The sequence below is a fragment of the Canis lupus genome (assembly GCF_048164855.1).
Source record: "Canis lupus baileyi chromosome 16 unlocalized genomic scaffold, mCanLup2.hap1 SUPER_16_unloc_1, whole genome shotgun sequence".
NCBI lineage: Eukaryota > Metazoa > Chordata > Mammalia > Carnivora > Canidae > Canis > Canis lupus.
The window spans coordinates 1,918,644-1,933,428 of record NW_027326424.1 but is presented as its reverse complement, the minus strand read 5'-3'; the positions used below and the strand labels follow the sequence as shown (position 1 = coordinate 1,933,428).

At 35.1% G+C, this 14,785-nt stretch overlaps 1 long non-coding RNA gene across 3 annotated transcripts in view; it reads right to left on the bottom strand.

Annotated features, from left to right (window-relative positions):
- Positions 1-9,821, bottom strand: part of LOC140629523 (uncharacterized) — a 39,800-nt gene extending 29,979 nt beyond the window's left edge. For all 3 annotated transcript variants that reach the window (XR_012027383.1, XR_012027381.1, XR_012027382.1), the window contains exons 1-2: positions 9,721-9,821; positions 8,604-8,718 (exon numbers count right to left, since the gene is read on the bottom strand). This is a non-coding gene — a long non-coding RNA (uncharacterized lncRNA). The remainder of the gene's footprint in view (positions 1-8,603; positions 8,719-9,720) is intronic.
- Between the last annotated feature and the right edge of the window lie 4,964 nt (positions 9,822-14,785).

Sequence of the window (14,785 nt, the reverse complement as noted above, 5' to 3'; positions counted from 1 at the left end):
TGTATTTTGTGTCTATGCTTTTGCATGTTTATTTTATCATGATTTGTGATCGTACTGTGTAAGTTACTATTTAAGTTTTCCCTTATCATGAACATTTTTAAGGTATCTGAAATCATGAGTGCAGATAAATTTTACAAAATGCTTTGGTCAGAAAATATTTATGTGTCATCATAAGCAATGGCTACCATAAGCAATATAATTGTAGAGTGACATATCTGGAATGGTTTTTAAAAGTCTTTAAATCTTAAAACAATCTATCCATAAAGGAATATTGGATTTACTCTATAGAAGTTTGGACCTTCATTTACCTGCTTTTGTAAGAGAAATGCCATAGGCTCGGACTATCATAATTTTTTTTCTTATGTGGATGCTGTAATCTGGTTTCCATTTTGACTTATTTTTCCTCTTTGAAAGAAGTGGCAACCTGGTTTTCTTGAGTATTCCATTGAGTCACTTCATGTATTTTTTTGGTACAATTTATGTTCCCTGTTTAGAACTGTGTTACACAGGATAAATATTTTGAATAAAAATATACTATGTACATCAGTTTATATATTCCTATTGATTTTATTTTTGAAATGAATTTTAAGTTCACTTATGAATCAGGTGTCACTTCAGGTATTAAATTCCTTTGTCCAAAGTGTGGCCACCGCCTTGGCTATGCTAGGAATGTAATCCTCTCTGGACTAGATAGTTTCTATTTGTTTCACCAGATTCACTCTGCCCTTCCTTTTTTCCTGTGCTCTGTCTTAGGAAGCTGGTCTTTTGGGGTTCAGACACTGGGAAGTTTGTGTCGAAGTCAGGCAGTGGGAGAAAAGTGAGGCCAGATGCCTCATCCACAGGCTCCCTCACTGTGGGGGTCCCTCACTCTCTCTCTCCTCTACTTGTGACATCTTATCTGCTTTGTCCAAATCCCTGTCTTCTGGTCTGCCCAGAAGCTGGCTCTGTTCTTCTGTGTTTTATTTGGTAGAGAGGAGTAGACTTAGAGTCACAAGATTTAGGGGGAAAAAAAAAAAAAAGCAAGAGAACATGGCCTATTTATACTAAAACATTTATAACATTTATTTGTTATTTACTTGAAATATAAATTTAATGGAGCACCTTATATTTTATCTGCTGATCCTAGGAGTGATATAATCATTTTGCTGCCCTCTCATGCCGTTTATCTTTGTGCTTTCCTTACCAGACCCCCACATGGGTCCTTTGTCAACCAGATGTTCTCAGGTTTTCCTTGTTTGATTATTCCATTTGTTTCCTATTAGGAACCTCACTGACACACTGTCTCATCAACTTTTCCATCATCAAGCTAAGTTTAAGATAAACCAATTTTAGGTGTCTTTACTTGGTGTATCTTGATTTGTACCTGTGTTAAAAGGAAAGGATGTCTGTCCCATCTCAATGTAAAAACAAATAGTCATGAGCTCTTTTAGGTTATAGAATGCAATACATTATGTCAAAAATGACAGAGAAAATAGCATCTATAGTGACCCTATGTCAGAAATCCCAACTATGCCGGGTTAGATCTGGAGTATATATGACCCAACTTAATTATTCATACAGTTCTCTTTCCATCCAGGTTAGATCTAATGTATTACAGGATCAGCCCAAACATCATGGTGAAAAGCTAAGGAAAGTATACATTGTGTTCTTGGCATATTCACTATATAACTGTGTGTCCTTCAGAAAGGTAGCTAGCTTCCAGGGGCACCTGGGTGGCTCAGTTGGTTGAGCCTCCAACTCTTGATTTCAAATCAGGTCATGGTCTTGGGGTCATGAGACTGAGCTCAGCATTTGGCTCCACATTCAGTTGGGAGTCTGCTTGAGATTCAATCTCTCCCTCTCCCTCTGCTCCTCCCTCCACTTTCTCTCTAATATAAATAAACAAATCTTTAAAAAAAAAAAAAAAGCAAGGTAGCTAGTTTCCAGAGTTCATAATTTACCTATGAGTAATGTAATTATAATAGTGTGAATGCCTTAGATATTCTTTTTTTTTTTTCAAAGTAAAGGATATTTTTACTATCAAAATCTTTGGGTTCTGTTTCCTCATCTTTAAAACAAAGAGAAGGAAATGATTTGGTATGGGCAGAGCACACAGAGGATGTTCTAGTTGTTCGTAGCCATTGCACACATAAAATAATGTGTTACTTGATTACCAAATCTGAGTGTGAGATGCTACTTTGACTAGATTTAGGAGTAAAATAGCCATATGATTTATTATCCAAAGCAGGCAATTAAAAAAAAAACCCACCCTGCTTTATTATTATACAATTTACTTATACTCAAGTGCACCCATTTTAAGTGTATCCAATGAGTTTTGACAAATACACACACTTATGCAATCACCACCCCTATCAAGATATAGAATATCTCCATCATTCCAAATGGTTCCCTTATGTCTCTTTGCACAGTTTCTACCCACAATTAGCCCAAGGCAATTCTAGGCTATTTTCTGTCATTGTTGATTAGCTTTGCAAAGGACTTGTGAAATACAGTTTATTTTATAAATAGTCCCAGATGGACCTCTAGTCAAGAAAGAATTTCAGTTACAATAAGAAGTCACTCTGGAAATTAAATCATAAATGTAAAGAGGAACATCAAATTCCTTTTTTGTCCTTCCCAACTTCAGAGATTAGCCATTGCAGAAAATTGCCATTTTATGAATAAGGGACAAAAATGTACATTTTTACTTTTTTTTGTTACTTTTTAACATTTTTTTACATATTACATTTTTATATTTTTGCTATTGTCATACTTGTAGCTTCATTTAATAATTAATGGTGACCCAATGCATTATTCTAATACTCTACAGAGAACATATGCTCTTTGTTTCTTCTCAGTAAGTTGGATTTTGAAATTTGATTTAGTAATTTTAATTATTATATTAGGCAATGGTAGGAAGGCATGTTTTGCTTCTGGCTTGTTTAAGTCGAGAGAATTTATTTTATCTTCAGCCTATACATTCCTCAGCCTACAGACACACACACACACACACACACACACACACATATACACAATTCCCTAAAATAGGAAGCAAACCCTTCATCAGTGAAAAAAAGTTTGTTAGTTTATAGTGCAGGAAAAGGGAAAATAGGAATCCTATTTACATTTTGATTAGAGAATTGTTTTTTGGGGTAGGGGTGGCCCGTTCTTTGTAATTCAGCATGTTTACCAGCAGGCCTGACCTCTACCCACTAGATGTCAGTAGTAAACCCCCTCCAGCCAGGCTAATCAAAACTCTCCAGACCTTGCCAAACGTACCCTGAGGGGCAAAATCACCCTTTGGAGAATCACTTTTGGGAGTATTGGGATGTATAACATTTTTTACTCTCCTATTAAGATAGCAATCAACTAGAAGTTGACCTATAAGATTTTCCTGCGGCTTAAATCATTGTTTGGCATTAATATTGCTACATATTAATGTTATGCATTGACATTTTTGCCCACTAACATTATGCCCATAAAAACGACGTCAATATGTACTGTGGGATGATAGGTAAAGCAGGAATCATGGCATTTATTATTTTTTAAAATTAATTAATTTTTTTTAATTAGGGCAGGATGCAATGGACAGATTTACAATTAATTAGGAAAAACTTCCAAGGGGTGGAAGATTTCTTTCTTTTTTTTTTTTTTTTGAAGCAATAACATGCAATAAAACTATCATAGGTTACATTAAATTTTAATTTGTATGTGAATTAGCTAGTTTGCCTGAAACATCGAAATCATTAATCCACTGTTGTTCTTCCTCAGTAGAGGAGCAGTGAGAGCGGATTTCCCCAATTGGCTCGCTTTGTACAAAGGTAACAGATCCAAGATCTGCAGTGCAAAGAATTTGGAGAAACAAACAAGTGAGCAAGCCATCAAAATGTGAGAAGTAGGAAAAGCCCTCATTTGGATCAGGAAAGCATGTATCAGCCGTTTATATTTAGTAAATTGTTCAGAACACAGCTCGTGGCTTCCTATCAGTACGAATTAGAGATAACCTTTCACTATAATAAAAAAAAAACAATTAGATTGTTGCACTCGCTGAAATGCACACATGTGACTAAGATAAGTTCCCAGGTTAATTCCTCTAATTCATCTCTCTTTCTCCATGGACTCTCAGAATCCAGATTATTTAACCCTGAGAGGAAGTATGTCAAGACGGTTCTCACCCTTGTGCTTGAGAACTAACGTATTCTGAGATCCCACAGAGGACAGTTTCCTTGTGATTTACCAAGTGAATGAGCAGCGTGGCTGAGAAAAGTACTTTACCCTTCTACTTGGATGGCCACACGTCTTGGCCCTCAGCTCTTTGCAATTTATTTAGAATTTACTTATAACCTGTGTTCCTGCAATAGTGGCCATCTCTACATACATGGAGAGGAGAGGTATCCACAGCATGGATTTACCAGAGCAGCTTTTTAAATGAGTTCCCAATTAAAGTCTCCATCATCTTCCTAACCTGCCATTTGTGAATGAGTTAAATTTCCTAACTTTATTTTTCTTTAAAATAGTATTCTGATAGTATTCTATTTATAAAAATAATTTTAAGAGCATTTCAAACTTCCACCTCCAGCCACACACACACACACACACACACACACACACACACTTCAGAATTCAGTTCAATAGCCTGTTTTCCTTGCTCAATGCTTTTTCTTATTTATACTACTTTTCAGTATTAAATTCATAAAGTATAGAAGGTATGCCTTAATAGATCTATTAATTATTCACTCTTTTATGAGCAATTAAGAGCATTGGTTTTGCTCTTAAAAGTATGTACCCCTACATATAATGCATTTATATCAAATATCCTGAGACAGATTTTCCACAGATTACAAACTCATTTTGCATATCTCAATTTATAAACTTTGTTAAAAGATACCTTTCTCTTAAAATATGGAATTTTTATAGTAATTTTCATTTTTTGCTACTACTGTTGACACTGGGGTCTCCCAACTTATAGTTAGGTGCAGAATGCCTCTAGATAAACATCTAGCTTTAATAAGCCAAGGTGGGGAAAAATGGTTATTTCAAATTATCTTAATCGCATCTTCCTTGAGCAGACTTACAAAGTGACTTCTGTTGCAGCCTAAAAAGCCAGTTAAGAATGTGTGTGTGTGAGAGAGAGTGTGTGTGTTTGTGTGTGTGCGTATGTGTGTGTATGGGGAAGGTCAGAGGTTGGGCAACAAGGAGAAATTTGTGTCAGGTTATGAGTATGTAAATTCAACACATTTTCAATAGTTTTTTAGAGAGTTGTCCCCATAAAGGATATTCTGGGAGATTTGGTGTGCTGTGCATTCAATACATTGTAGCGTCTTACTCTCAGGAGCTATGTAGATTCACACAATTGAAAAAGAATACTTCTAAAATCAAGGGTATTCAAGTAGTTGGAAGACCCTAGTTGTTGAAAGGAGCATACCAGTGTAACTGTGAACTCTCCACTGGAGGGGAATAAACTTTTCATTACTAAGTAATTCCAAAGATGAATATTCCCTCTTCTTTTTGACATGCTTTTCTTTCTTTCTTTCTTTCTTTCTTTCTTTCTTTCTTTCTTTCTTTCTTTCTTTGTTTCTTTCTTTTCTTTTCTTTTCTTTTCTCTTTTCTTTTCTCTTTTTTCTGTTTTCTTTTAGTATCAGTTTGGGACTTTTGATGCTTTAACCTTACAAAATTCCTTGAGTCTCCAAGCCCAGTGGGTTCCTCTTTCCATGTCATGCAGCAGTTATTTTTGTTTTTTCTTTTGGTGATGCCACATATTCACTTTAGCTCTCATAGTTCCCTTCAGTGCTCCATCAACAGTCCCCATCTCCTTTCCTTCAGTCTCTTCCTTATCAAATTAACTAAATCTGCAACAAGCTAAGTCTTTAGAATGTGACACTTTAATTCTGGTTTTAAAACTCAGTTTCTTTCATTTCCTCAAGGGTAAACCCTTAAATTCTTAGCATGCTATTCAGACCTTCTACTGTCCAACAATCCATCTTCCCTTTTAGTCTTTTGTTTTGTTTTTCATCTTTCTTTTTAATCTTGTCTGCTCTTTACTGCTAGCTAGTCAATCCAACAATCCCTGCATTATCTTACTTCCTTTCCTTTCTTCATACTTACCTCTCTTGCCTAAAATGCATTTGCTCCCATTTCAAACAATTCTTCTAGGCCCAGAGAAAAAGTCCCCTCTTCTATGCAGTTGTCTCAGTTCATTCATGATGAATGTAACCTCTCTCTCCTGTGAAACTACATGAGCCGTTGTCCTCACCAATGGAACATACCTTGTCTTGTGGCACTGTATACATATATCTTCAATTATTATTTAACTAACCTATGTTGATAGCTTGTTTGCCCAATATGATGTCATGCTTTATTTTTTAGCTTAATTGTCCATTTATGTATTTTTTATTTATATTCAAGAAATGATAATGGATTATGAAGAAAAGAAGGATCTAATTAAAGGAGGGAAAAAGAAAATTAATCCTACAGATTTCATGTATGTTCAGTAGAATTAGGAGCTATTTAAGACCTAATCAAAAGAAGACTGGCTCTGTAAGACAAACATAAGTGTTTTTCAAAGCTTACTTGGGTGATGGCAAAGGACAGAAGATATTGTTATTGTAATATCTGTACTTTGAGGAATCATTCTATTAGTTTACCAAATTAGATAAATGAGAGATGAATTAGAAATTATAATAGACTAAAAATATCTACCAAAGAGGAACCATTCATTAATAAATGTTTATTTCTCCTTGTACCACTAAATGCCAAGCATGAATCCTATTATGATAAATCAAGTATGGGAAGAAGTAGCTGTTGCCTTGAACTTTGAGAAAAGTTTTGTTGAGGTCTTATGTGAGCCTTGAAGGATCACAGAGATTACAAATCATGGAGAAAGGGAGTCAGGAAGTTTTGGAAAGTGGCAGGCAAGAAGGGGAGAATAAAGCAACACAGAACTTCACAGGATTCTAAGAAAACTGCTCTAAGAAGATATTAAACTAGAATTTAGTACTTGGCTTATGTCATAACCTGTTCATGATAAGAGGAAATCTTTTTAAAATTAAATCTTCTAAGGATAGGCCTTGCAGATGTGGAAAAATGTTAACAAGATGATATTTTAAATTTCCTCTTGGTTAAACTTGCCTACTTGTAGCCAGTATTAAAGGAAGAGGAAAGAAAGAAAGAAAGAAGAAAGAAAGAAAGAAAGAAAGAAAGAAAGAAAGAAAGAAAGAAAGAAAGATCTCTTTCTCTCTAGATCTAGCCCATTGTTCTCTCTTCCAACAAGTGGTGACCCAGAAGTATAAAAAGCTACCCCCTAGTATAACATGTTTTGCATCATTTTGGTACATATATAAAATGAAAAAGGAAGTCTGTGGCCTAGTGACTAATGTTTATACCAATATGGATTTTATGATACCACATGCATTAATGTTAAAATGACAATAGAACTCTACCCATATAAAGATTTCTACCCCAGTCTCCTGAAACAGACAGAAATTTGTCCCAATTCAATGGACTTTGTTATTAAGACATTACATTTTTGAATTAGATGTTTATATTAATAACTGGGAAATTGAATTCAAAATAAATCACTTTTGAAATAGAAAAACATTTTAACAAGGACCTATATTAGTTTCCACTACATAATGTCATCTACAAACAGTGGAAAATAGGTTGCGGGACTTGAATTTAAATTAACTCTTTTTATATGCAAGTAACTAGTCAAGAGAGACCAATGCCATACAGGCCAGGAGTTAAAACAAGGGAAATTATTCTTCTGGAAAATTTAACACCTGGGAAATAGATCCTATTAAATAAAAGACATTTTATAGGAGAAATAAAAGCCTAACCAACGTTGTGATGATTCCAGTTGGAGAAAGGATAATATGTTGTCTTTCTACACATTCTGAGAGCAAGAAATTTCAGAGAATATTGGTTGAGAGGGAAAAAACTCGGAACTTTTCACACTAAGTAGACACAAACCAGATTAATATTAAAATATTTCCCCAAAGCAGTTTGTGATTTGATATGCCAATTAAACTGTGGCTTTTTCAAGATACCCTACTCACATATATTGTTAAAAAATTTTACCCTTAAATGAGTAAAAAAGATTCAAGAAATATTCAATAATCACTATCTGCAATGTGTCATTAAAAACTGTAGTATGTTCTTTAGAATTTCTATTTCTCAGAATTGTCATCACATTGTTACATTTCATTTTCATTTCTAAAATTAGGTATAGTTAGGTTAAAGTAGTTATTATATTCTATAGTTACCTGTATGAGACAGGAATTTGGGGGTATAACCATTCAAATCAATTTTTGTTCATTTAAGTATCAGAAAAGAAGCTTATTAATAGTGAGCAATGTCTCTAGAAATCAGGGTTAGAAAGTAGGCAACAAGTGGAATGAAGAAATGGAGACTTTAAGGAACCCAGGATGAGATGTTTGTAATCTCTCTGGACATATCCGTCATACCTTTTCATGGAATGGCATTATTTGCCAATAGTGAATTCAGGTGAAATGATTGTGTTAACCTCGGAAATTTTCTCTCTCTCAAGCTGATGAGAACCACTTAGCCATTCTGTCCAGCTTTTAGGGGAGAGGATCTTATTGGTCCCATTCCTTTCAAGTGCTTACCCTTGTTCAATCAACTATGTTCAATTTTGGCTGCCGGAGACACATTCCATTGGGTGTTGTGGCCAAGAGAAAAAAGTCATTTTGAGCTAAGCAAACATCACCTCTGGGTATCAAGCTGAAAAAAAAAAAAATAGTAAGATTCAAGCATTTGCATGATTAAGATCCCCATAGTCAGTGGTAGAGTTAATTTTAATCTAATTAACCTTTCTCACATAACTTCAGCTGCAAGATCTCTATTGATGAAAGAAATATTCAAGATTGTACCTGACTTAGGATCAGTTATCATTCCTATTTTCTTTTGTCCAAAGGGTTGATATTTTAATACTGTAAGTGTTGACTTATTATGTGAGGTGTTTTAGTGGCTTTTTCCCCCCCTCCTTGTCTTACTCCTTTTTGTGTATGTGTATATGCTCTGTGGTTGTGGAACAGGGACATGGTAGTACTGGCAGAGATTTATCACTGAAATTATATTTACCATGGCATTACTAACAGATGATCAGGTAGGGGTGTTATTACCACTATGTAATTCAATTTCCTTTGAATTTTAATATGAATCTGGACTTTGTATCCTCAAAATGGTATTTCAAAACATGTTTGTATAGCTCACTACTTATAAAAAAAGAAAACTCTTTGGCAGCACAATTTACGTTTCCAAATCCTAAAGATGTGATCCTGAAGCTCCCTCCTGAAGACAAGATTTTCAGAAGGATTTTAGAGTATTTAGTAAATCCTCTCTGCTTTCTCAAATGAAGCATGATTCCATATTTCTTATAGCAATTCTGCTTCTATGTAAAGTGCAGTTCTAAGAATGAAAACATAGGAACCGGGATTAAGTACAGTTTTTAAATCTCCAGATCATGAAAGATAATTGTGAAAGATTATTCTGTCCATTAGCAAATACTTCTGAAATGACACAGCAGACAGGAGATAATTCATTTGGAAAGTCATTCATTTATCCTTTCCCCTTAGGTCACAAGGTGTTTAAATAATTTTGTAGAGGAAGTAGGAAACAGCTGTGGTAAAATTGTGGATTTTATGTCTTTCACTCTTGGGTGTGTAGCTGCCAAAATTAAACCATTAATAAGATGGAGACTAGATGAGGTTGAAATGTACAAACCTGAGCCCCTTCTTTGGGTGAGGCCTATAATGTGCTGCTTTTCTATTCCATTGTTCCCACAGAACACTGAAGGTACATGAGTTAAGGAATTTTTTTTTTTTTTTTTTTTTTTAGCTTAACTCTTTGCTGGAGTCACAATGGAGCTAAGCAAATAGAAGAATTCTGAACAGGGTCTGGCCAGTAGTTTATGTTCCCCATGCCTCTTCTCACCACCAGATGTAAATTGAACACTTGAAGATATTTTCAAAGCTTTTAGGTAGATGGGATATAATAATTTAGTGCACTGAAAGAAGAGATTGTTCTAAATAAAGAAATAAATCTTAAGGTACTCTAGGGCTTAAGAACAGGACTAAAGAGATCCTATTCTGGAATGTTCTCAAATCATATTCTTAAATGTCCCGATCTAGAAATTGATATAAATATAGATATAATATAGATTCACAAATATAAGATGAATTAGTGGGGAAGTTCATGGTACAATAAACTGATTATTAATGTGAGGCCATAACCAAATGAGGTCCCAATCTCAAAAGAGATTAGTCTAGCTGCCTGGAAACTTTAAATCGTATCTCTGAAAATAACATCCAACACCTAATGGAACAAATATACCAGAGAACCTTAGGTATAATCAGGCAGACAGCAAATAGCAGCATTTATTTTATAAATTATTTAAAGACATCATAGATAAAATTCAGACCAATGTAAGAGGATTGCAGAGTCATAGCATTTTATCAGCAATAGGAAACTTTGGGATTAAATAATCTCATTACTGAATAGAAGGGAAGCAAAATTCAGAGAAGTTGATTTACTTAACCAAGATCATACAATGAGGGCAGGACAGAGAAAACTTTGTGTTCCATTTCCACTTCAATTCCAGTGTTGTTTCTACAAAGCCAGGTTGATCTTTGATGTCTGATACTCTCTCCTATGAGAGAGGTAATAATTCAAGGGGAAAATAAATCATGTCTCTTACTATTAAGAGTTAATAGTCATGGAGAAAAGCAGATTCATTTTTCAAAATTACGGTATAGGTTTGTCAAACTCACAATGTATTTAGGCATACACATAAAATGAAATGTATATAAGCAAGATGCAGGAAAATGGATATATTCTCTAAATGAGACTATAACCTTTGTTATTACAAAGGTTTTTTCTTTGCTTCACTTCCTAGTCATGACCAGTACTTAGAATTGAAATACTAGTCTAGTAACTAGTTGTGGTTGAGTGAATTTGTTCAGAGAAGAAACACTGAGAGTGCTGTAATGATATTAATGCTATATGTAATGATATTATAACTGACCAAGAGAAAGATTGGGGGGAAAAAAAGGGAAGTTCCACTAGAATCAGTTGGTTTGGAATTTATCCCACAAAAACTAACATGCATTTTATCCCCTTCATTCCTTCTTCCTTGTAACACTTAGAAAATACTGCAAAAAATATATATACAATGGTTATCTAAAGCAAGACACTGGGAATATAGCCTAAGAAAACTACCAAAAGTACATTTGCAAACATAAATCAACATAAGGCTTGTAAAAACACAAGAATAGGGCTGCATTCTTGGGCATCAAACCAGAGGGGTGTTGGTTGCTTCAGAAACCATTTCTCCATTGTGTCTCTTGAATTACCAATAATTCTAGCTATGTACTCTTTAAACATCAATAACCAAATACACGATCTAATGCAGTTTTTAAACACCAAACATAAAATCAGGCAGTTACACATAGCATATGCTTATGGAAAGCAAAGAGAAGGGGTATAATAAAGAAAACGAGCATTCATTAAGTACACATTATAGCCAAGGCATTTTGTCTTTACAAAAACCCAGCTAAGATTCCTGTTTTACAGAGGAGGCTCAAAGAGTTTGAGTGTTTTTTTCCAGAGTACATATAGTAGGAAGTTATAATTCCAAGATTCAAAGCAAGGTTCATTTGAGTTGAAAGGGCAAGATCTTTTTGCTGAAGTGTTGTGAAGTGATACATTTTCTGGATCACTGATCTCTCTCTCTCTCTTTTTCTCTCTGTCTCTCTCTCATCCTCTGTGTGTGTCTCTTTTTGCACAGGCTTGGAATGGTAAAGGGATATGTTGAAAAGGAGTTATATACTCTAGATAAATTTATAGTTAATAAAATCTCCTTCCCAGCATAATGGGATTAGGAAGCCAACTATCTTCTAACCGAAAGGAACCATAAAACTGGGCAAAACTGTCAAACACAATCATTTCAGATTGCTAAAAATCTAGAAATCACCCAACATCGAACATCAGTGTAAACAGCATCTATTCATGAATACTATGAAACTTTGGGTAAGAACAGCATGAGCCTATGGTGTTCTTGCCTAGGATGGATCCCATGACCTCACTGGCTCTGCCCATGATAATTCAGCCAGGGAGAGGCAGGCTGTCACTGTCACTGCTAGTAAGATTACACAGAATTTAGAACACTATTATTAAAGTGTTGTGATGATTAATTTCATGGGTCAGCTTGAGTGGGTCACAGGATGTCCAGATATTTGGTTAAATATTATTTCTGGGTGTGTCTGTGAGAATGTTTCAGGCAGATATTAGTATCTGGACCCATAGAGTAAGTACAGCAGATTGTCCTCCCCAAGTAGGGAATCTGCAAACCTGTTGAAAGCCTAAATAAAATGGAGGAAGACAGAAGAAGAGAGAATTCTCTTTCTCTGACTTACTGCTTGAGCTGGAGGTTGGCTTTTTGCTATCAGACTAGAAGTTACATCATGGACACTCCTGGTTCTCAAGGCTTTGGACTCAGATTAGAACTAACCACTGGCTTTCCTGGGTCTCAGATGCCTTGCAGATACCTGATTATGGACTTCCTAGTTTCCATAAACACATGATTAAATGTAAATATGCAAAAATACACATGTATTTTCATATATATGTGTGTATGTGTGTTTGTAGGTGTATTTGATTTGTTCTGTTTCTCTGGAGAACCCTAACTAATACAAGGGCAATCCTGATGCAAGTGAAAAGAGAGGCTAGGAGCTCTATTTGCTTAAATTTGCATAGCTAGTGATTAAACAAGAGTTCCAGTAAATGAGCACACATAGGGGGTTTGATAAGCTTTCTACACATCTGGGATTGGCCAGAAGCAATGTGGGTATACAGCAGAGATCACAACGGATTTAAGCTGCTTGTACATCTCTGGCCTTTGGTGCCAGGGCACACGCTCAAAGGAGACACAAGAAAGTTCTATGGATAGTAAAAAAAAAAAAAAGAAAGAAAGAAAAAGAAAAAAAGAAAGAAAAAAGGATAAATCTAAAGCAGCCTGTTTGAATCTGTTCCTTAACTTGCATACAGATTGTCAGCAGAGAGTAGAAAGACTCATAAGTTTGAGGTGTTTGAAAATAATCTTTAATCCTGTACTGAACAGTAAGCTATTCCTAGGAAATACACATAGGAAAGCAAACTTGAAAATAAAAATAAAATAACAAAAACAACTCAGCAGAAACATCCAAAGCCACACATTTAGAGGGAGACATACATCACAGATTTAATGAAGAAAAACAAAACAAAGCAACAACAATAACAACAACAACAAAACAAAAGCCAAAACAATTCTCAGGAGAAAAAAAGCCAATATTGTCTGAAATATGCAATATTCCACAGAAAAATATGTGAAGCAATAGGAAAATGTGCCTCAAACTCAGAAAAAAGAGGGGTAATCAATAGAAACTGTGTGTGTATGTCCCCCCAGCCCTGGTTTTAGATTCAAAGGAATCCAAATAGCTAAAGAATGCCATACTGAAAGAGTAAAAGGAAAGTATGATGACAATGATTCAATGAACAGAAACTTGTATTAACTCGTATTAAGGAGATGGCAGTTGTAGAAAAAAAAATGAGGATTTGGGATTTGGAAAGTAAAATAATTAAAATGAAAAGTTCACTTGACAGTTACAACAGAAGAGTCATATGGGCAGGAAAAAGAAAATAAAAAAGAATCGATGAAGTTGAAGATAGATCAATGGGAAAATTAACAAAACTTCAGAGATCTCTGAAACACTACCAAGCATACGTGTGTGTAATGAGTGTGCCACAAGGAGAGAAGAGAGTGAAAGGGGGGAACTAGTGGAAGAAATAATGGCCAAAAACGTCGCAAATTTAATGAAAGCCAATAATCTATAGATCCAAGAAGCTCCGTATACCCAAACGTCTTTTTCTTTCATTCTTGAATTTTAAATTCCAAATAGTAAAATAAGCCATTCAGGCATATACGTCAGGGTTGTAATTGCTTTTAAAAATATGTATGTAGAAAAAAATACGTATGTAGATATATTGAATTGGATACTTAAAGTGAAAGAAGCAGGATCATGGTACATGCACTTGACTGTTTTCACTGGACATCACCGCCAGCTCCTTCTCAGGTTTTCCTGTAAGTGCAGAGAAGGAACTGAGAGCTACAGTTTCCAGAATGTGCTCATGTATCTGATTCAGGGTTAACAAGTAAGAAAGGCAGGTATTGGAGTCCAACTGGGAAGTCTGGACAGAAGGATGAATGGCCTTGACAGGATGTCTGAAGCAGAATGTGTGTTCACTGAACTTTTGATAATTATCCACATAGGAACTTCAGACTGATATAAATCATTAGGAGATTCCCAGGGGTTCTTATTCTTCTTTTAATCTCAGGGATTCTTGAGATTTGGAGACACTGTAAGCAAGATCCTGAGAATCCGTTCTAGTGCTGAAGCTCCCACTTGGGAGCTGGTTTCCCTGACCTTCACTTCCCTACTAGCCCTTCACTATAAACCTCTAATCCCAAATATTAAAACCATTCATAATTTGAGAAAAATGTAATGATGCTTCAGTATTAACATGATGCTGAATTTTACATTCTGTGATTCTAGTTTCTTAAATATCTTTGCCACCATTAGGAGAATAACCACTACCATACCCCCCAAATAACTGGTCTGATTCTTCTAGCTAGCTGTGTAAATTTTGGTCAGAGGGGGTTTTATTTTTTTAATTCTTTATTTAAATTTAAGTTAGTTAACATCTAGTGTATTATCAGTTTCAGGGGTAGAATTTAGTAATTCATCAGTTTCAT